General features: G+C 41.6%; 1 protein-coding gene across 1 annotated transcript in view; it reads right to left on the bottom strand.

The window, feature by feature from the left end:
• LOC134209298 (fatty acyl-CoA reductase wat-like) overlaps positions 1–12,790 on the bottom strand; it is a 73,863-nt gene extending 61,073 nt beyond the window's left edge. Inside the window, exon 1 of the mRNA XM_062685293.1 lies at positions 12,609–12,790. The gene's annotated coding sequence lies outside the window, so the exon portion shown is untranslated. The remainder of the gene's footprint in view (positions 1–12,608) is intronic.
• Positions 12,791–23,876: the final 11,086 nt, after the last annotated feature.

Below are 23,876 nucleotides of genomic sequence, written 5' to 3' on the forward strand. Positions count from 1 at the left end.
ATCAGTTTCCACAGCGAAGAAGCCCAAGTGATATATCTCCTGCTGCAGCTAATAAAATCCTCGGAAATTGCTTTTTTTTTCAGAGTTATGCGTGAAACTGGCCAAATTGGGAACATGGCCAAAACTGGTACAGTTACCGTATCCCTTTTTTAAGTCGTGATAAAATAACTAAATTGAACAAAAAAAAAGGACAGCTTGGCCAATTCGTATCCCGTGTGCTCCATTTTAAATAAAAGCATTTTTGCTCAAATCAGAGCAACTGCACTTTTTGTCGAATATTGTTTAGTTGAATTAGAGTGTGGTGTGCTGAATACAAATACATTTATGTTAATATTAAGTACCGTTGTCGGGGATGGCAATGGGTCAAACGGCGGTGAGAATAAGTTACTTTTTCAACAACATAGAATACTTGTAGAATAGATTAAATGAATCTAAGGGCAAGAAAACTAAATTATAAGAGACCGTTTTGAGCGATTTTGTTATTCGACCTCCACAATGTCGGCGAGGGCGCTGTACCAACCGCCACCCTCCCCGGCCCAGACCCATTGTCACCCACGAGGACGGTAGGAAGAAGAAGCATCTTAGGAACGTTGTGTTGTACATTGCATTGTTGTTAGTTTTCTTTAAGCACAAACAGTGCAAGAATTATAATTTATTCAAATGTGACATGAGTTCTTAAGCCAAAAAGTTGCCATGTTATGGACACCATATAAGGGCCAAATAGACATTCTGATCAAATGTGTTATATTCATAAGTAAAATCAAAACAGCAAAATAAAAGCTAGTTTGAAATTTGAATTAATGTTAAACCATTCTGTTGTAGCGTTTTAGAGCAAACTAGCTTGAACAGGATTTATTGAGTTTTATATATTTGAAACACTTTTTGCTAGATCTCTGTTGTTTGAATCATATGGACAAATACTTTTAGTCCGCTGTAGAATTACCACCATAAAAAAATTTCGGGATAAATGAAAAAAAAAATGTAAATTTACATATCGCAGGCGTTCCTGATTTTGATAAATCTTTACTGGAAAGAACCGGACAAGCTGAAACCTAGACAGGCAACTTGGTCAAAGTTATTCCGGTACTGTCGTTTTCTTGGCTTTGCACCAATAATGGCGATAGTGTCCCCATTGTTGCGAGTGGGATTCGGAACTATAGGAACACTGCACCATTTTAGGTAACAATAATTATGGATGCTGCTGCTATAAGAACACATTTCGGTTGAAATATAATTAACAAACTTTCTAATGCACTCTTTAGGTAAGTGAAATAAAGTATAGACTTGGTATGAACTAACAAATAGTGGTGGAACGTGCATAGTTCCTCCACTATTGGGTCAAATACCCTGCTATTGAAATTGGTTATCATTGTTTTGCAAATACCATTTTGATAGATCGAAGTGACATTTGGAAAACTCAAACATCCATCTATTGCTTTATTTTTTTGCCCAGTGTGTAGACGAATGACAGTGAAACAAAAACGTGTTGTGTTCTTGGCTTAGCAGTATTATTGATTCAAATGAACTATAATGTTTTTGTTCCAGCGTTTCAGTCCGGATTTGAGACCTTCTTCAGGGATAAATAATTGATCAACGACAGGCTAAAAGTATTAGGACAAGAGCGAATAATTCTTTATCCGTGGGTAAGGTCTCAAATCCGAACCGAAAAAGTATTACGTATTTGTTTTACTGTCGTTTTTGTGGCCCGCCCTCATGACCGCAGCATAGGAAACATGATAATCAACCAGCAAACATGGTGAAGGAGAGGAAATATTATCGAAGCAACTATCTAGGGGAACATTTCGGCACTTTATCCCGTAGCTCCTATTTCCATCCCATCAAAGACAAAGCAATGAAAAGGAATTTGGTTTGTTTCTTATTTTTGTGATTTTTTTCACCAGTGAGCACGCGTGTTAGCAAAAAGGATCGACGAGATTGGTGCTGTTTTTCTTTGTTTTGCGAGGTTCAGTGAGATGGAAAACGGAAAAGTTCCTCTACTTGTCAACAACGTACACCCAGCATTGGTGGATACCAACGCCAGAAATTCGCCACAAATTGTAGTAACTGTACTTGTCGCAGTTGTAACTAGAGCAAAAAGAAGGAGTGTCCGCTTGTGTTTGTGAAAGGCGATCCGCCGAATTTTGCGTTCGATGAATCGTTATGATTGCTAAGAGCCTGAGATCAAGCTTGAGGTACGCATTCTCTTCTACAGCGTGGCAGTCACAGTTATGTCTGCCAACAAAGATCATCATAAATCTGTCGAAGTTCTCCACAAGTATGAATATTACAGACATGATCTCCCAGGAAGGAAGCCGTTCAAAGGTTTCCTGTAAGAATTCCGGTAGGAAGAGGATTTCATCACGGTAATCGAAAGCTGCGGACTGAAACCAGTGGCCATGCACAAAATCGCTCTTAACAACAAGGATTTTGATAAGAAAATTATTTTGAGCTTTTTAGTGGAATGTTTTCACCTGTCATAAGACGAGTTTATACAATCTCATTGAATTCCACCACTTAATTGTATCTTGACAGATACGTATTTCGACCTCAAAAGTAAGGCCGTCTTCAGTGTCTCGTAGTCAAGTCGAGTCAAGTACGAGACACTGAAGACGGCCTTACTTTTGAGGTCGAAATACGTATCTGTCAAGATACAATTAAGTGGTGGAATTCAATGGGATTGTATAAACTCGTCTTATGACAGGTGAACAAGGATTTGCAAGGTAAGGAAACACCTCGACCATAATCATGTGCTGCAATACGTACACCAGCTGTGTGTCAGCGGTGGACATTCATACACACTCAGTTTTTATTTCTGCAGCTCGGCAAAATCCGCACAGCCATATGCCCAGCAAAAAGAAAAATGAGGTTTGATAGCTGGTTTTCGGCAAATTATTTGCTGATTTTCAGCAGCTTTGACAGATATCTCGGCGAAAAACAAGATTGCTGGGGCTCGGCTGTGCGAATCTCGTTAAAAGATGAACAAATTGCTGAGACCCGGAAAAAAATTAAGTAGGACCCTGGGACGGGACTTGCAAAAAGGAAAAATTCAACACCATCTGCTTCCAGACAATCGCTGTCACGAAATGTCAGATGCAGCCAGAACCTTTTTTTGTTATATCATCTAAAGTATTCTGCATGATCTTGTTCTACGAAGACTTTTTCACTTTTGAAAAATTATCCAAAGTTGCCAGACAGCTTAATATTAAACATTTGTGAATTTGAGTTTTATTCCCGATATAAAAATCATTATGGAAATAAGTTTTCAAATTCGCGGATTGCATTCACTTTTATTGTGCTCAGAAGAGTCTACATGGGACTTAAGTGAAACAATCAAGGCAATAGTTGAAAATCGATGACATCAGTTTAAAAACAATGGTCAAAAAGAAGAACAAGTGTCAAAACAAGGAAAAAGGAAGCAGCGTCTTTGCCGGTCTCGTCTCAGATCGGGCCACCCTAAAAGAATGTCCAAAGCGCGTAGATTTACTTGATATTTATCAGCCATATTGTCGCGCTTATCTTTTTCTAGACTTCCGCGGCGGTCTTACTCTCGCAGGCTCGACTGCGAAGGTAGACGTCAAGATAGCCGCCGGGTTAAAAGATAGGGAAAATTTTCCCTCTCAAAACAAAACCACGTGCTTTTCGCCAAATGACAGCAGTTCTCGATTGTATTAGTGAGAGGCAACCGAGGTCACTGAGTACATGGAGAGTGTTTATGATGACAAGTACATACAGTGGGTAAGATTTTTATTGACTCTGTCGTGTTTAGTGACTGTAGCGATTACCTGAGAAGCAGCCAGCAGGACGCCGCAGTATTCTATATTTTCTTGAGATACATAATATCCCTTCCGGAAAAGAACAGAGGTCCACTGCTCATCGTGGTAAAATATCCAACCATTCCGGTTTCCCGTCAAGTGATTCCAGTCCTTCCATCGATGCAACCGCCCAAGTGACTGGCATACTGGAGATGGTCAGGTTTCACATTTTCCAAACCCGAACTCGATTCATAAATTCCCGTACCCAACCCGTACCCTACAATTTTTACATTCGTAAACCAGTACCCGTCCCGAACCGAACTAATTAAACCCGAGGTGGACCCGAACAATTTTTTTGCCTGAAAACTCAAACTAGATATTTTATATTTCTCTTCACATCAAAAAGGATGTAGGCAAATAACGAAAAAGCCTCAAAATTACCAGAAACGAATAAAAAAAATCGGAGTTTTATTTCTTAAACCCGTATCCGACCCGGACCCGACATTTGTTTTATCTCATAAACCCGTACCTAACTCGAATCCGACATTGTACTGATTTTCCAAACCCGAACCCGACAAGAACCTGTCGGGTTCAGCTTCGGGTGGAGCTTCAGGTTTAAAACCATCTCCATGGGCTAGGAGTACCGGATGAATGCTGTCATCAGAGAAAAAGTAGAACCACTAAAATTTACCACGGCAAGGTATAGCCAACGGAATTATAATTTTGAAAATTACAAAAATAATATAAAAATAATTTTAAAAATTACAAGGTGATCTTTTTTTTAAATGGTTTATTGCACGAGACTAGAAATTCTAGAAATAGTACCTTTTCCGGGATCAATTCGAGAAAAACATGTAGATAATCAAAAGTCTAACCTGGTGCTCAAAATTATTTTAAAAATTGCATCCCATATCTCGTTGTGGAAATTTTTTCGTGATTCTACTTTTTTCTTTTTAGACATTTCTACTAGCGTATGGCAGTAGTATTCCATTGTTCAACACGCAAAAAAAAGTTCTTAAATTCGTGAACTAACAAGTTCATGGTGTATTTTTAGTCACGGTTTCGGGAACAACAATCATTTTTTCTGGAACGTTCTCCCAAACGTAAATTCGAGAACGCTTTTTTTGCGTGTATCCACCAACTCTTCCTCTCAATGGTCCCCTTAACCAGTATGAGAATGAAAATCTTTCTCCAGCAGCCAAAGTACTGTTATTATAAATGTCAAACTAATGTTGATGAAATGAAATATTCCCTACAATATAGTACATCATAAATAGCCAGGTTCTGCTTATTGAAGAATAATTTGCAAAAATACTGTTTACTGACTACAGCGCCACTAGCATTCTAGTACTTGTGCTTCTATTTTATGCATCCACCAGAGCAAAACTCCGACGAAACTTGTAGTTCGCTACCCGTCTGCACAGTTAGGGTTAGACGGTATAATGCGCCCCACCTGGCCAAAACGCCACCCTTTGATTTCTAGAAAACTATAACTAACTAAGGGTAAACATCAGTTGGTACCTTTAAATATTTGTAAAACCATCATACTATGTGAATGTGGAAGTATTTTTATATTACATAATGAAAATGATAGCAAAATGACAGTTTTGATGTAATTTTCAATGTTTGTTTGCTCAACATTCTGGAGCGACGCTTGCATAATGTCCGCAAAACTTGCACTGGAACACTCAGTTGGGCAACAAAATAACTTTTCTCAGTGGTTAATATGATATAAAATTGCTTCCATCTTCAAAAAAGTTACGTTTTTCGAAAATATGTTTCACTGGTCAAAACGCCTCAGTGTAGGCAGGACGATATGCCCTTACCAAATGGACACAAGCGCAGCGAGCTTGCAGCAGTTGCAGCCAAATTAAATGGAAACTACTGAAATGTAATTCAAACCTGCTTGAATGGACTTGTGCTGTTTTTTTTAATGTCAAGCACATAACGATTTGTAACCTTTTTAATATAAAATTGATAAAATACTAATGAAGGGATATGAAACGTCTTTGGTTAATACTAATGACACACTGGTGGTATTCGTACCATGGTACAAGTTGTACCACTAGTGTGTCACCTTGTACCATGCTGGTACAACGTGGAATACCATGGTACAATATGTACTAGGGTATATAACCGTGGTACTTGTACCATCAGTGTGTCTTTAGTATAAGGTGGCGCGTATTGCCCAGGCACTTGTTGAAATCCATTTTTTCACGACTTTTCAAAAAAGCTGTATTACGTGTTTTCTGAAATATTTTTATATGACTTCTCACAGGCAATACATGTGCGACTTTTTGGAATACCAAATAACACAAAGTATGCATAAATTGCGTTGAAAAGTAAAAAGTTGTCATGGTATTGCTTTAGGGAGGGTGCATATTATACCGTCTTACCCTATAAAACATGTTTCGATCAGGTCATCATTGCAAATGGTTGCTAAAGACTCCTTGAATAAATTGCAAGGCTTGCTGCTTAAAATCAAAACATTCGAGCTGGCAGATTCATTATTTTTGAAATTTAAGCCAAGCCAAGGCATGTGACGGAGCATGGCAGATGGCCCTTTGGACGAACATCATCAAGCTGAATCGACGGCAAACATCAAGCATAGGGCTGTAGTCACAGCAATGGAAATGGTATCGTCTGGAGCAACTACAATGAAGAAGGCCACTGAACGATCCCACTTCTTTCAATACCTGACCCATCTTACATACCTGTACATCGCACACAAAGACCCAGTACAACATTCCCCTAGAACAAAGTCCCCACACCCAACCGGCGGTTGTTAGATTTTCTAACAATTCTGTATAAGAATATACCAAAACCTGTATAAGAACTGGGCATATGCGAAATTGCTAGGCCCCGCATTTCAACTTGCCCTGGTGTACCTTATATGGAAAATAGTATTTAGATTATGACATGCTTGAACAGTGCCTCCCCAACGCCAATATTTTCAAACCACGCTAACGTCGAACCACTATACGTATAAATTAGGTGATAAATCGTGGCTTCGTCATTTTGAAGAAAGTTCTATTCTTGTGAAAAATCTCGATGATATTTCTAAGAAACTGCTTCTAATTTTTTTTAAATCGCCATTCACAGAAATTTTTGTATGGAAACAAGTTAGGGGCTGTCCACAAACCACGTAGACTGAAATTTCACATTTTCAAACCACCCCTCCCCTGGTAGACTTTCATAGACTTTGCCGAAACCCCTCCCCCACCCCCCTGAAATCTACGTAGACTTTTCCAAATTTTACAAAATGTCATATGTGATTGGACAATCAAAATCAAAAATTAAATTAATTAATTAATTAATTAATTAATTAATTAATTAATTAATTAATTAATTAATTAATTAAATTTTTAATCCTCTTTCCACAGCTCCTGAAACCAAATCACCAAGTCAATTAATTTAAATTCTGTTGAATTCGATTCCTCCTAGAGGTGTGCACCACCGCTGTCGACACTTTTGCACTGGCGCTCCACTGCCTAAAATCTGTCACGCATCTGACCTATAATTCTCAACGCTGGTTCAAATTTGTAGAAAACCGAAGAATTTTCAGAATATCGAAAAATTTCGAGTTGAAATTCCGAGAATGTCAAGTTTATATTCCAATAAGTTTTTCGTGGAAATTTTCGTAGAAGATCCCGATTGATAATCTTTAAAGCTTCCCGGTAATATTTCAAAGAACTCTCCGTGAAAATGTAGATGCTTTTCTTTAAATTTCCATGCAATATCCCATTGAATAATAATCTGTTGACATCGCAAGAATTTCCTTCTAAATTCCAAAAGTAGTTTTGTTAATGTTTCTAGTAACTTTCCGTGAAAATTTATAATTATTTCCCGAGGTAATTTTAAGTTTAAACGGACATTCCTAAATATTTCCCGTGGAATTTTAGAATGGTTTTCTATGTTCTTGCAGATTTGGAGCAATTTCCTGGGGATTTTTTTTAATCCTATAAGCAGACCCAATACGAGGTAATACTTTTCTCATCAAACTTTTTTTTCAATATTTTCACTGATTAGCCGGCATGGCCGTACCTGAAGAAGAACTCATTTTTTTTCTTGAACTAATACGAATCAAATAGCGATAATGCACAAAACACGCAAACACTCAACCATCATCGACTTCTGTGGGCAAACTGCGGGGGGAGATGAGGGGAAATATTGTAAAGAATATCAAACTTTTCTGATTTCCCTCAATATTTACTTCAATATTTTGGGTTCGCACTCACAACATCAATCTTTTTCTTCAATAATCAAGAGTTTGCCAAACTTTTCCCGTCATCTGGGGTCTGCTATAGACATACCAAAGACTTTTCCGAATAATTTGCGATGGAAATTATAGAGAATTTTTTTTGGTGAATTTCTCGTAAAAATTTAAAATAATTTTTCATGAAAATTACAAAGGCTTTTAACGAAAATTGCTATTTTTTTGCGGTTGCTCAAAGAGTTTTTGGTACACCCAAGAAACAGATTTTACAATTATTGTATAAAAACGTGGCATATACAAATCTGTAAGGTTTTATACAGAAATTGTATTAAAATAATACAAATCTGTATAATTTCAATACAACGATTGTATTAATTGTATTGTATATGCCCAATTATTAAACAGTTTCTGTAAGGTTTTTATGCAGAACTGTATTAAAATCTGCCATCCGCTGGTTATAGGAAATATATATATAGGAAATTTAAATTATTTCTCATGGAAATTTTCAACAGTTTCTTTAGAAATTCCTAAGATTTTCCATCGATTATTCCAAAGCATTCGCATTAGTACTCCTGAAGAAATTGCCGTAAAATATACGAAGAATTTCCCATGGACATTTCGAAGAATTTCGCGTATATATAAAAAGATTTCCTCGCGAAAATTCCGAAGATTTTCTGAAATTAAGAAAAAATTCGGGGGGACTTCCCAGAAAATCTTTAGTGAAGGGTTTTTCGCGGAATCCCCGTTGAAGTGTAACATAATTTTCCGTGAAAATTCTAAAGAATCACTTGTAGTTTCCAAAGAAGTTCCCGACGAAAATTAAAAAAAAATCTAGTAGAATCTGAAATAAAATCCAAGTGGAAATTTTGATTTTTTTTCGAAAGTTTCTAAAGAATACTTCGGAGAATTTTCCTGCTCAACACAGAATAAATCCGGGGAATATCCATATATTTTTAAGCCGTAGTTCAGACTTTTACTTCAGTGAAATTCATTAGATTATTTTGATAAAGTCTTTAAAAAAATCAAACAGTGAACTTTGCAGATAACTTCTGTATAAATTGTTTCCAAAAAATAAAAAATAAAGATGTCTACGTAGACTTTTGGTATACACCCCCGTCCCACTTCGTAGACTAACGTAGACTTTTTCGAAACCCCTCCCTCCCCCTCAAGAGTCTACGTGGTTTATGGACAGCCCCTTAGCGAAATTTTGCATTTGAATTTTGAGTAGTTTTTTTTATAAAAAATTTTAAAAGCATTTTCCCTAAGACACTCTAGCAAAATCTGAAAACTGTCTAATAGAAGTTTTAAAATGTTTCCAATAGAAAATCATTGGAGAAAAAAAATTTATTGCATAACTTCTCATAAAAATATAAATCAATTTCCCGCAGAAATTTAATACAGATTTCCGAAGTAGGTAATTGAAACAGTCTTTAATTGAAATTCCAAAGAATTTCTCAGAAAAGAAAAAAAGATTTTAGATGTGGTTATACAGCCGATGCAGCAGACCACTATGACCAAAAAAGGTAAATAAATTTAAATGAGAAAGATGTTTGAGGACAGGCCACCCGAAATCTAAAATCAAATCTACTCTCGTTTTCAAGGGCACCTAACTCAATACGGAAGCAACGTACAACTGTAATTTTTATTATTCCTGTTTTGCTGCCTCGCAGTATGCGTGAAATAATAAAAAATAATTTTGTGCGTTGCTTCCATATTGAGTGGTGGTGGCCTTCGAAAACGCGAGTGAATTTGGTTTTTGATTCCGGGAGGCTTGTCCTTAAAAAATTGAAATCCTTCTAAACCACTACTGATCTCACTCGTACACAAGCCTCAAACGTGCAAAGCTAGATTGTTTAATAAACCATAAAAAGGTGTCCTCAAGGAGGCGTACTATCACCTCTATTGTGGTCTTTAATCGTTGATGATCTTCTCAAACAACTGGAGGCTCGAGGCTTTGAAATAATTGGCTTCGCGGATGATATAGTCATATTAGTAAGAGGAAAATATGACTGTGTTATTTCGGACCGAATGCAAATCGCTCTAAATTTCATCACACACATATGGTGTGAAAAAGAAGGATTAAATATAAATCCTTCAAAGGCCACATTAGTGGCGTTTACAAGGAGAAGAAATAATTCTCTTCCTACTTTAAAGTTGAAAGGAGAAGATTTGAAACTTTCAAACTCAGTCAAGCATCTTGGAGTTAGACTTGACAGTAAGCTGAATTGGAACTTACATCTTGAGGAAGTATTAAGCAAAGCTACAAATGCTTTATGGATAAGTAAGGTGACGTTCGGTAAAAAGTGGGGACTAAAGCCAAAATGATTTAATGGATTTATACGGCGATTGTGAAACCCAGAATGTCATATCCCGCATTCCTATGCTGGCCAACAACAAAAGAAAGGCCGGTTCAGCAGAAGATGCAAACACTTCAAAGATTAGCTACTCTTTCAATAACTGGTGCAATGGGGAGCACGCCGAATAAAGCGCTAGACGCTTTGCTCCACATGCTACCATTGGATCAATTTATTCAATTAGAAGCAGAGAAGAGTGCTTTGAAGGTCAAGAGAGATTCAAACCTCTTCGAAGGTGACCTAAAAGGACATCTTAGTATTCTAAACAAAATAAGTATCAACTCACTTATCACAAGCAATGATGATTGGATGAGGAGAAAATACAATTTTTATCGATGCTTTGATGTAATTAATCTTGAGCGAAATATATGGGCGAACGGTGGACCAAGTCTTCGCTCATGATCTATTGTATTTCACACCGTTGGTTCAAAGCTGAACAATCAAGTTGGAGCAGGCGTGACAGGCCCAAGGACAAATATTTTGATTTCCATGGGCAAGTGACCAACTGTATCCAAGCTATCTTGAATGGTCTAATTAATGCTTACGCCGAAATTACAGGCATTCAAATATTTGCATAATGTGTGACAGTCAAGCAGCATTGAATGCTTTGAAATCAGCAACATGCACATCCAAACTCGTTTGGGAATGTGTTCAGTCACTCCAAACCTTGGGTAGTCGTAACAAAGTGAACCTGTATTGGGTTCCTGGTCATTTTGGCATTGAAGGCAATGAACAAGCTGATATGCTGGCCAGACTTGGTTCATCTCGACAATTCATAGGTCCCGAACCATTTTGTGGTGTATCTGCGTGTTCTCTTAGAATGGAACTCAAATCTTGGGAACATTCTAAAATAGAGGACATCTGGAAAAACACCTTGATTGCGAGGCAATCTAAACGTTTCATCGCACCAAACGCATTTATCACTCGCAAAATTTTAGATCTTTCAAAAAGATCTTAACACATATACAGGTCTAATAACAGGCCATTTCCCGAGCCGATATCACTTGAATCTGTTAGGAAAACTTCAAGATGATGTATGTCGTTTCTGCGGCACACATGTAGAAGACTCGGAACATCTGTTATGCCATTGTCCGGCAATTTTAGAAAGAGATTACAGTTCTTCAATAGGGGCTTATAGAACCCTCAGAAGTTTGGAGAACAAGTCCCAATATGGTAGTACGATTCATCAGAACCATAATACCGCATTGGGATAACGCTGGTAGTCAAGGAAATGCAATTGCTCTAAATAGTAATGATGCGTCAACTTGACAAAGCTAGATCAAATGGGGCATATATCACAATAGATCTAACAAATGGTCGCAGTGATTAAGATACCCAACAGGGGGAAAAAAAAAACCATTCTTATAAATCAGGAAATCCTCATTAAACCAGTAATGTTTTCGTCAATATACCAAAATACCAGTTTTGACCGGAAATCGGCCAATGACACCTACTGCACAAAAATATAGTGTTCATAGGATGAAGCTCATAATATTCAAATGAAAGAAAAACCTTTCCTTTCTCAGGCATTAACTAGTACCGAAAAACATTTATTTTTACGAGTATGTCGTTCTTGAGTTTCATGATGTGTACACAAAAATTATATGCAGTTGTCCATTCAGGAAGTTTTTTTTCTTTATTAATGTGAATTTTGATGTTTGAATCAATTATTCACTCATTCGGGAAGCGGAAAAATACTAGATATGCTCAAGCATATTGATGTTTTACTAACTGAACTCCGGTTTTAAGCTGCACGTCTATTTTTTATAATTCAGAGACTTTTCATAATGTGATTCAAATCCGTTCCTTTGTGATTAAAATAATGAAGATATCTTACTTCTTGCCCACCTTCTAGTTCAGTTTTGTTTTGAGCAATTGCATAGTTTACTTATGTACTCGCATTTCCACGAAGATCAATTTAACTAGAACAGGAATTCACTTCTAGATCACCGTTGCTATCAACACGTTCACTAACCAATATCCGTCGATACCAGCCCTGTAGGGTTACCACTTGGCCCCCTCCGAAGACCGCTGTGCGATTTGTTTATTTAAATCAAACACTTTCAACAATTAAAAACTATTCGCTTTCGCCTTCGACTCCTCTGCCACTCCAAGAGGCCTATTCAATTGCTATCTAAATATGGAAAATCGCTACGTTCTTCAAACACAGTTACACTCTGCTCGTTTAATGTCACTTAAACAAATAGCGATTCTTTCACGTAACTTCAGAGTCCCAGATTTAACCGAATCACATTTCGGTTTACACTTATCAGGAAATGACCCCACCTTCCGCCACAATTCACTTTGATCCTTCCAATTGTTTCGAACACCTTTTCCGCACTGCACAATATCCACCACACACTCTGTGTCTCTTACGATCAATCGATTTACCAAGTCAACTAGGACGGAACTGGGACCGTGAATCCGATCTGCGTGCGAACTGTTCGAGCTGATTGACGAAACTAAGCAACTCGAGTAATTCTATTTCCATTGTCAAGCACTTGCGCGCGCGCCCGCAATCGCAACTACCAGCGCCAGTACTTCGTCGTCACTCATCGCGAGTAACTCACACACCCGCGACCTGCGATCCTCCCGCTGCTGCCTGGCGCTGACCACGCTGCCAAGCCTCATATACATAGCCCATGGCATCGATCGCTTATTACCCAGTGAACCAATATTGCATACCAGCTTACATTAGGCGTTCGGTGGTAACCATCAGCTGGGTGGTAGTTTTTTTTTTTGTGATTTGTGGGTTGATAATGGTAACAGAGTGACGACTAATACTGGCTAATGAGGCTTACGTTCATGCAAACATTTTGAATGACGACAATTGATTCGGTCCTCTAATGAATAAAAATATTTTACCTTAGTCCTTGGGTATGCGGAAGATTTAAGTGGTTTGTAGTTATCCTCCCAACATTCCCCAGAAAAAAATGGGAATTTATAAGGTTCTTGTGGAGGAAAACTGCAGATCGTTATCCTTCAAAGTTTTCAGTTGTCAAATTGGAAAGCAAATTATGGCAAATTAAAGTTTAAAATTTGTTTTTTAAACGACATAATAACATTTGATACAACACTTAAAATAACTAGTCTATTAGAAAATTAAGACATCGACCATGCAATCTAAGTAAATTAATGTTCCTTTTTAAGGTTTAAGACGACATTCGCCCTTGAACTACAGAATTTATAGTGAATGCAATTTTTTCTGGACAATGTTCGTTTAGCTTAGACAAATATCAAAGCATTGATAATTGAATTGATGTACTCAGTAGAATAAAAACTATGACAGGTCAATTATCACTACTTTCCATAGCCCAGGGCTACTATTCATGTTTTTTTCGCTCAAAGTAGCATACACCGAAAAAAATATAACTTAGAATGTGCTCTGCAGAATCACATAATTGAATAACAGAACATAGTTGAATAAAGTCTTTTTTATGTTTCATTATGTCGTATTATGTGTATACGTATAACGCAGCCATTTATTTATAACAAATTGGAAAAAAGAAGAGAAAAGAAGTTCAAATATTCTGACGGGAGCACAAAAATTCTAGGAGAAATTTTTCGCTCCTACAGCTACAAAAATGCTTTTGAAATTATTAAGGAGTCTATTTATGGGCGATTGAATACTTCAACGACAATGATAGAACATTTCAAGCATTATTCGCAATTTTCATGAACTATGATATAATTTAGAGATCAAAAGCGCATAGCATCGACTCCTAAATGTTTCGAAGGATAGAAAATTTCTAGCTGTATTCGTAGTTTTAATAGAGAGAAAAAGACGAAGTTTTGAGGGAAACTAGATGTATAAAATTGATTTGAATATGAAAGTTTCACGGAATAACGAAAATTTTATACAATTTTTCGGAGAGTTATGAAATACCGCTGTCAAGGGTGGCAATGGGTCGAATGGGGGTAAGAATGGGTCACTGTTTCAATTACTTAGAATGCTTGTAGAATAGATTCAATGTATTTGAGGACAAGACAACTAAATGTTAAAATAAAACTTTTGAACGTTTTTGTTATCCGACCTTCAGACTGTCGGTAAGAGTGATGACCCATTCTCACCCCCCAGACACATTGTCAGGGGGCAGCAGGGACCATGTCCAAGGGCTTGACGACCCTCCCCAGCTGTCTGTGAGTCAGGGAGAACTGCCTAGGGCGTGGTGGGATTTAGCAGTGGGCTCTGCTAAAATCCCTCCCAAAAAACCACAAGTGCCCGTAATCAGACTCTATCAAAGCGACTGTGTGCCGCTTCAAAAGCACAAGCCCAGGGAGTGCTACTGGCACATCAGGGTTGATACCAGTAAGACCCTGATTATGGCATACTGGTTGCGTGTATTGGTCTTGTATTTGGATATTGTTATATTGTGAAGCGAGGGCTGGCAGTCTGACATTCTACTCTCTTAGTAGGGCCGGGTGACACCGACTCGAAACGGCGAGTGGGCTAATGGCTAGGCTGTCTTCCGTCCCATAAAACCGTGGCGGGCCTTGTAGCACGCTGCCCAATCCTGCCATCCAGTTTTGCCTACTGGGTGGGAGTAGGCTCAGATGCCCTTTCTTGACTTGCGTTGATCTGCCTCTAAACACGCAAGTGTCAACCCTCGCATGGCCTCCCTGCTTGCCGCAAGGCAGACATAGATAACCATGGGATCACTAAAGGCGACTACTCCAGTAGGAATCGGCGGCAGCCGCAAGGGGGACCCATAGAGCAATGATCATTGAACGCAATCAGTCTTTGGAGTTGGAGGTGACGGCTGCTGCTATTGGCAGTACCGAAGAATGGTGGTGGGGAGTAGCCCTGCCTGCACGCCTGACGAGCCACTACCAGGGATACGGGTGGTGGCCGAGCAACTCGACGAGATCATCGAGTTCGTAAGCGGCAGGCAGAACACCAACAAGGAGCTTAAGCAGAGCTTGTTGGTGCTCCGGCAAGCTGTTCGTGTCGCAAGACAAGAACAGGTCGCTTATATCAGGCGTGTAGCGGCAGCAGAGAAGGTAGCCAAAGGTACGCAGACCAAGGCCCTCTCCTCCCCTAGGTTGAGCGGTCCTCTGTACGTCTAAGAGGGGGATTCTTTGGTACACAGGTAGCCTATCTCAGACTACCGGTGGCTGACGCCAAAAAGGTCATTGAGAAAGGGAAGCTGAAGATCGGCTGGTCTGCCCAGTAAGCGTACTCCAGCCACCTTCAGTGGACAGGTGCTATCGGTGCCTTGAGTCCGGGCACAAGTCTTATGACTGCAAGGGCCCAGACCGAAGCAAGATGTGTCGTCGCTGCGGCGAGGAGGGACACAAGGCGCAGGTATGCGACAAGGCACCTAGGTGCCTTATCCATTGTATGGGCGGGCCTGCGTGTCCCTTCGGAGAAGCCAATCGGAAAAAACCGTGCAAGTAACACAGCTAAATCTGAATCACTGTGCACCTGCCCAGCAACTGCTGTGGCAGGCGGTCTCGGAGTCGAGGATCGATGTCGCCCTCCTGTCCGACCCGTACAACGTCCCTGCCGGCAATGGCAACTGGGTGGCGGACGGGTCTGGAGTCGGCGGCAATCTGCACAACGGAAGGTACCCCGTTCAAGAGGTTGTACACTCCTCCGTGGAGGGTGTCGCGATAGCCAAGATCAATGGGGTGTTCTATTGTAGCTGCTACGCCCCACCAATGGAACAGTTCAACAGGCAGATCAGATCGACAGGCTATCGTCCGACCTAGTAGGTCGGATCCCGTTCGTTATAGCGGAAGATTTTAATGCTTGGGCAGTGGAATGGGGCAGCAGCTGCACCAATCAGAGGGGACAAGCGTTACTCTAGGCACTTGCAAAACTCGACACAGTGCTTGTCAATGACGGAGCCAGTAGCACATTCCGTAGGAATGGGGCCGAGTCATGGATAGATGTAACGTTTGTCAGCCCCAGTCTGGTCTCGGACCTGGACTGGAGGGTAGACGAGGGCTACACCCATAGTGATCACCTAGCAATTCGCTTCAAGATCAACTATGGTGTGCATCATCCGAGGGCAGGTGATCCCTGTCAGGTCCGTGGGTGGAAGACCAATCCCTTCGACAGCGAAGTTTTAACCGTGACCCTGAGACTGGAGGCCAACACTGACAGTCTAAGCGCGGATGCTGTCCTATCACGCGCGTGCGACGCTACTATGCCAAGGAAAGCCCTGCCAAGAAATGGCAGACGCCCGGTATACTGGTGGAGTGCCGAAATTGCAGCCCTACGATCAGCCTGCCTCAAGGCTAGACGTAGGACGCAACGAACCCGCACCGAGGAGGAAAGAGCGGTCCGCCGGGAAGTGTTTCAAGCTGCGAGACTGGCCCTTAACAAGGCCATCAAGAGCAGCAAGAGAGCGTGCTTCGACAACCTGTGCGAAGGTGCCAATGCGAATCCGTGGAGTGACGCCTATAGGATCGTGATGGCCAAGACCAAAGGGGGCTCTTCACCCCCCGAACGGTCACCGGACCGGTTGGCGAGGATCATCGAAGTACTCTTCCCGTCCCGAGCCACAAGTCCCTGGCCTCCTCCTGCGCTGCAAGACGCTGGGAGTGTGGCCGAAATGGTGGCTCCGGTGACGGACGAAGAGTTACTCGCAGTGGCTAACACCCTTGCGATGAACAAAGCTCCAGGCCCCGATGGAGTTCCAAACAGTGCACTCAAGGCAGCGATCATAGCGAACCCGAACATGTTCAGGCTAGCTATGCAGAGATGCCTGTATGAGTGTTGTTTCCCTGAGAGATGGAAAAGGCAGAAGTTGGTACTGCTGCCGAAGGCCGGGAATCCTCCGGGTGACCCACCCTAGCAGCACAATGCAGACCGATTTGGTTGCAGCAACTCAGATGTGACTGAATTCCGTCGCGTATGGGTTACAGAAACTTTTGTGCAACATGTGTGCTGCTCGGGCATCGGCGTACAGACCAATTTGCCTGATCGACACGACGGGTAAACTGTTCGAGAGGATCATCCTCAACAGGCTCACCCCGTACGCAGAGGATACGGATGGCCTGTCGAGTAACCAGTTTGGTTTTCGAAAGGGTAAGTCCACGGTGGACGCTATCAATTCAGTCCTCAAGACTGCAGAGGTAGCGATCCAACGGAAAAGGCGAGGAATTCGATACTGTGCGTTGGTGACACTGGACGTGAAGAACGCATTCAACAGCGCAAGCTGGGATGCCATCGCGCTCTCGTTACACCGGCTTAGCCTGCCGGTGGGACTGTACCGGATCTTGGAAAGCTACTTCCAGAACCATGTGCTGCTATACGAGACCGATGCCGGTCAGAAAAGTGTTCCTATTACCGCAGGAGTCCCGCAAGGGTCAATCCTGGGCCCGGTATTATGGAACCTGATGTATGACGGGGTTCTGAAGCTAAAGTTCCCTCCTGGTGTGAAGATCGTCGGCTTTGCTGACGATGTAACCCTAGAGGTCTACGGGGAGTCAATCCCCGAAGTAGAGCTAACCGCAGAACACGCGATCAGCACTGTGGCGGACTGGATGAGTGCGAGAGGCCTTGAGCTCGCTCAACATAAGACGGAGGTGGTTATCGTCAGCAACCGTAAGTCGGCACAACATGCAGTTGTACACGTGGGAGACGTCGCGATCACTTCAAAGCGGAGTCTGAAGATTCTTGGGGTCATCATAGACGACAAGCTTACCTTCAGTAGCCATGTCGAATATGCGTGCAAGAAGGCTTCGACTGCTGTGGCGGCATTATCGAGGATGATGTCCAACAGCTCCAAGGTGTGCGCCAGTAGACGTAGGCTACTGGCAGGCGTTGCCGCATCTATTCTTAGGTACGGCGGCCCATCCTGGGCAAAAGCACTGGGGGTAACCAGTTACCTGCAGAAACTGGAGAGCACCTACCGCTTGATGTGTCTCAGGGTGATATCGGCCTACTGCACGGTATCGCGCGATGCATCCTGCGTGATAGCGAGTATGATGCCAGTCGAGCTGGTCATCAGGGAAGACTAGGAGTGTTTTGACCTACGTGGCACCAGAGGAGCCCGCGAGCGTACCAGGGTGACTTCGGTTGCCAGATGGCAGCGCGAGTGGGATAACTCCTCGAAAGGTAGGTGGACCCACCGGCTGATTCCTAACATACCAAGCTGGGTAGGGAGACCCCATGGGGAGGTTCACTTCCATCTGACACAATTCCTGTCAGGCCATGGCTGTTTCCGACAGTATCACCACAGGTTTGGGCACGCGGAGGTCCCCGTCTGTCCTGACTGCCCAGGTGTTGACGAAACTGCAGAGCACATACTGTTCGTATGTCCTCGTTTCGACGTCGAAAGAAGAGCAATGCTAGACGTTTGCGGCCGGGACACAACTCCGGATAATCTTATCCAAAGGATGTGTCAAGCGGCGGAGAAGTGGAACGCAGTCTCGACTGCAACCACTCAGATTGCCTGCAGCTTGCAGAGAATCTGGCGCGCCGAGCAACAATCGACTAGCATGACTAACTTGTGATTGGTGAGTTAGAGCGAAAGTGCCGAACGCGAAGAAGTGTGTGAATGGTCTGCCCATGCAGAGGTAATGGCGCAGCGGGTGGCAACCGAGATCGTTACCTCGAAGCATGGATGAAGTGTGAATGAATAGGTGTATGTATGGACTGCACACGCCGCGCTGGGAGTAGCGCAGGAATGTTGATTCCTATAGGATAGGGATATATATAGTTCGTATACGACTACTGATACCCCGCGGCGTAGCAGAGGAGTGTGGGTGAGCATCCAAGTCAGTCTCACATGGTACGAAAGGAATGAGTTGAGTCGAGTTGAGCTAGTCTCATATGGCATGAACGAGGTGAGTCAGACTCACATGGTATGTCAGAAGTGGGAACCTAAGCGAAACGTCCCACAAGGGATGTCAGAGGGAGTATTAGGTCGAATGACTCGAGTAGTATGTGTCAGCGCGAACTGAATGAAAGAGGTGAGCAGTCTCACATGGTACGATAAAGGTGGGCATACAAGTTAGTCCCACATGGCATGAGAAGGGTGGGCACAAAAGTTAGACCCGCACGGCATGAGAAGGGTGGGCACACAAGTTAGATCCATAGGAGCGTTAGCGTGTGTGCAAGCATGGAGTGTATGAGCATGAATCAAGGGTTTGGGTGGGCATACAAGTTAGACCCACACGGCATGACAGAGGTGCAACAGAGTATGTAGGGTGTGTTTGAGGGTGCGATAGAGCGAGCACCCAAGTCAGTCTCGCATGGGACGGGTGCCTGTGTGAGCGAGAATGAGCGAGTACGCTTAGTACTGCCGTCCCCCCAGAAGTAGTACTGCGAGGTAGTTCCTGGGGGAAACGATGGTGGAGCCCAAGGGAGCTTAGTCGGTATTACCGGTATGGTCGAGTCCGACACTCCAGTACACTTCCGTGTGGTAGTTTGGCAACTACAATGCACGTGTACTGGGTTAGTGTGCTTTATTTCCAATGGAGGGATAACATTTATTATTGCTTCATACTCGGCTAATGCATGCTTTCTTCGAAAGGATTGTGTCTTTTTAATAATATTTATTATCTAGCTGTGTTATATTTACCATTCCGGGTTTTTCCATCACCACTCAGTTCAGTAACTCATTTTACGATCACAAAAAAATATGCCATATGTCCGTTATGCCAAATGACCCCCACTTTTGTTTTCTCAATTATGCCAAATGGCGTTATGCCAAATGACTTTATGCCAAATGACCCGTTCCCAATTTATAAATAGCATATGCAACACAACCGCATATTTCATCATTTTATTATTTTCCGGTAAGGCCGATACAAATATTTAAAATCTATTTTGTCTCCCCTCCCTTGGATTTTTTTGCCAAAAAATGATATTTTGAGGGGGCAACAAAATAAAATTCGGATAATTTTAAGGATTTTCAAAACATTCTTTAACAAATCCGAGGAGTTTTTTGATTTTTTTTTCATTTTAATATGTTTTTTTTATTAACCCTCCCGCCCTTGACCTTTCGGAGACTAGTAGGACAAAAAGTCAATTAAATATTTGTAACGGCCTAATGTATTTGAATAAATTATTGGATTGTTTAATAATGCACGAGAAAGGCACAATCACTGCTAAGTGAATTAATCTGGGTTTTTTCTTAAAACATGCTATATTTGTATAGATAAAAAAAAAACAAGAGTCCAATCGAATCTAGTAAAATCATGATTTTATAAAATGAAAAGCAAGAGAAAAAAAAATTAGGGATTAATAGGGGAAAAGACCGCTTTGGCAGGTTTTGTTCTATTATTGGCAGGGGGGTTTTTGTCGACCCAATTTTATGAAATTTGGTCACAATATTCTTTGATATGCAAAGAATGTTTAGGTCAAATTTGAGCATAATCAGACATAAAAAACCGCCTGACAATAATAGAACAAAACCTGCCAAAGCCGTCATTCCCCCTATAAGAAGAAATAGTGATGGTTTTATAGCTTGATAAAAGCTATGCGGGCATTGAAAGGGGGTTGGAAGACTTCAATTTGAAGAAAATTGAAACCTTTGAGACCAAAAAACATAGCTTTAACACCACACAAACCACGCAATTTTTAAGAAAATAAAAAAAAAACAAAGTTTAAACATTTGTGATCATAAAAGCATAGTCTCGACACCAAAATACTTTGAAGGATAGAAAATTTCAAGCATCATCCCCAATTTTACTGACTCGTGAATCACCAATCACGTCTACGCACAAAATATCACGAGTCATGATATTTTGTGCGTAGAATGATAACGGAAATGAATTCTTATGAATTCATTCGTATATTTGATGTTGGATATCCTCAGTTACATGGTGGAAGGATATCCGATACGACTTGTGATCAATTGAATCTGCTACATGAAAACTTGTTCAAGAAAATGGGAATGTTTTTATTGGCGCTGGTGTGATTTGGCAGAACCCCGACCAATTGTAATGAACAGAAAACGAACCCTCGAGATTTTAAAATTTGTTTGAGGGCTTAATGATGCTTTTCAGTTCATAAAAAAATGCGAATAATGCTTGAAATGTTCTATTCTCCAAAGTATTTTGGAATCAAGACTGCTTTTATGATCTCAAATGTTTCTCAAAGGCTTGAGGCAATTCTTCGTTTTCCCATATTTTCGACATAACATGGTGCAGGACTTCATAAAGCTGCTTACTGCCATGTTTGAGAAGTTCAGCCGGGAGCTGGGTCTTTCTCGCAGCCTTATTGGTTTTGTTAATGGCTTTATTAACTTCATCTAGTATAAGCGGCTCCTCAGCATGTCCATCGTCGCTAATGTTTATTATGTTCACCGATGCACCGTCACTTCCACCGTTTAACGAAGTCTCGAAGTGTTGCTTCCACCTAGCAGCCACTTCGGTCTTATCTGTCAACAAATTCCCTTCTTGGTCGTTGCACTTTACGAGAAATGGCGCTGTCTTCCTTCGCACGTCATTGACAATCTCATAAAACCACCGCATATCTCCAACATCCGACTTCTGGGAACGTTTTTTCTCATCTGTCACTCTCTAAGGGCCCCACACACGCTCCGACATGTTGTACAACTTTGACTCCGCCCCCGGAAAATTAGCTTCGGTCGGAGTAAAGCCGGGCCGTCTGTGGTCAAGCTGTACTGTTTAACAGTCGTACAACTTGCCCACAGACGGTACGGCTTTACTCCAACCGAACCAAATTTCCGGGGTAGAAATCAAAGTTGTACAACATGTCGGAGCGTGTAAGAAGCCCCTAACACTTCGCATCGAAACAATCCGTTCTAGGTCGCATCTGTGCAGTGCCTACAGTTTCTCGTGCTGTTGTGCTCATCGCTCCTTGGATCGATTAACATCGATCGTTGATGTTGTCGCTAACGTTGATTGCACTTACCCGTTCGTCAAGCTTGTGGTGGTACTCAGCCGATACTCCTTACGCCGACAATCGCTGGATATTGTAAGGCATCGTCCGTTGTGATCTTCCGTTCGACACAGTTGACAACCGTGATCGAAATTTACTGACAACGAGGTAATGATCAGAGTCAATGTTCATACCTCTGAATGTCAGCACATTAATAACATACGAGAAATGGCGCTCATCCACCAAAACATGGTCTATCTGGTCGCAATTTTTTTCATTTGGGTATCTCCAGGTGTGATTTCGGATGTTACTTCATGCAAAGTAGCTACTTCTGATGGCCATCCCTCCGGTAGCAGTGAAATTTACTAGCCGTAGGCCGTTGTCGTAGCGGAGTGAAGGCTCTCCCTACCGAATATAGGACGGAAAATGTCTCGACCAAACTAAGAGTTAGCGTCTTCGATAACAATTTTCACGTCATGCTTTGAGCACTCTCCATAGGCTTTATCAAGGCATACATAAAACGTGTCCTTCGGCATCGGATTTCTCGTTTATCGGTGCGTAAATGTTGATCAGGCTGTAATTGAAGAATTTTCGACGATTGTATAACATTTCACCGAAAACTATTTCGCGGAATTCATTTTCGCGGTTGAACATTTCGCGGAATAACATTTGGCGGTTTGTAACTTTTCGCGGTACGACATTTGGCGGATTGTACCTTTTCGCCGAATGACTTTTGGCGGAATGTACCATTTCGCGGAACGCACCATTTCGCAGAATACTAATAATAAAAGCCTTTGTTCATTCAGCATTCCGACATTATTACCTGCGAGATCTTTAAACCAAGTTACCATTTTGTTTTGCATTCGTTTAACACGAGATTAACGAGACTATCCTTCAGTATAGCCTTGCTTAGCAGTCACGCGTCTTCCCGCACGGCTAAGGAACGCCTCCCAGAATATTTAGAAGTAGTTTTTAAAATTTCAATTGCCCCTTATACCGGGCAGATACATCCATTTAAAGAAAACGTTACCCCTCCTTTCGCCTTATACCAGGCAGACACGTTCATCTAAAGAAGGCATTATCAACTCCTTTCGCCTTATACCGGGCAGATGCGTCCATTTAAAGAAGGCGTTACCCTTCCCTTCGCCTTATACCGGGAAGACGTGTTCTTTGAAAGAAAACATTAGCAACTCCTTTCGCCTTATAACGGGCGGTAGATACGGTCGAGTCGAACCCGTACCCGATGGGTTCGGGTTTGAAAAATTACTACAATACTACAATACACGGCCGTGTAAAAAAAAATCCCATACAAAATTTTTGCAAAGTTGCTCCATTTTGCATGATTCGTCGAGACTTTTTTACACGGATTTTCAAATTTTGAACTAAAAACTTTTTTTACACGGAACGCATCCCCCGTGTAAAAAAAAGAATCGGGTGTAAATAAAAAAAATGCCCGGATTTCATGTAATTAAGCAGAAATCGGTAATTATTTGAATGATAATTCTTCTAACTGAATTCCGCCAAATGGCATTCCGCGGAATGACTTTCGGTGAAATAGTATGCAACCATTTTCGACGTATCCTTCACACATAGTATCCTTAACACACAGAAGTCGTTCTGTACCTGGTCAGTCCACCTCGCTCGCTGTGCCTTCTTGTTCCTGCTGGATCGGACGTGAACACCATCTTTGCAGGACTGCTGTCTGGCATGTCTGGGATGCTGGGCGAATTCGTGGTTCCTTCACCGCCACA

The sequence above is a fragment of the Armigeres subalbatus genome, chromosome 2 (genome assembly GCF_024139115.2).
Source record: "Armigeres subalbatus isolate Guangzhou_Male chromosome 2, GZ_Asu_2, whole genome shotgun sequence".
NCBI lineage: Eukaryota > Metazoa > Arthropoda > Insecta > Diptera > Culicidae > Armigeres > Armigeres subalbatus.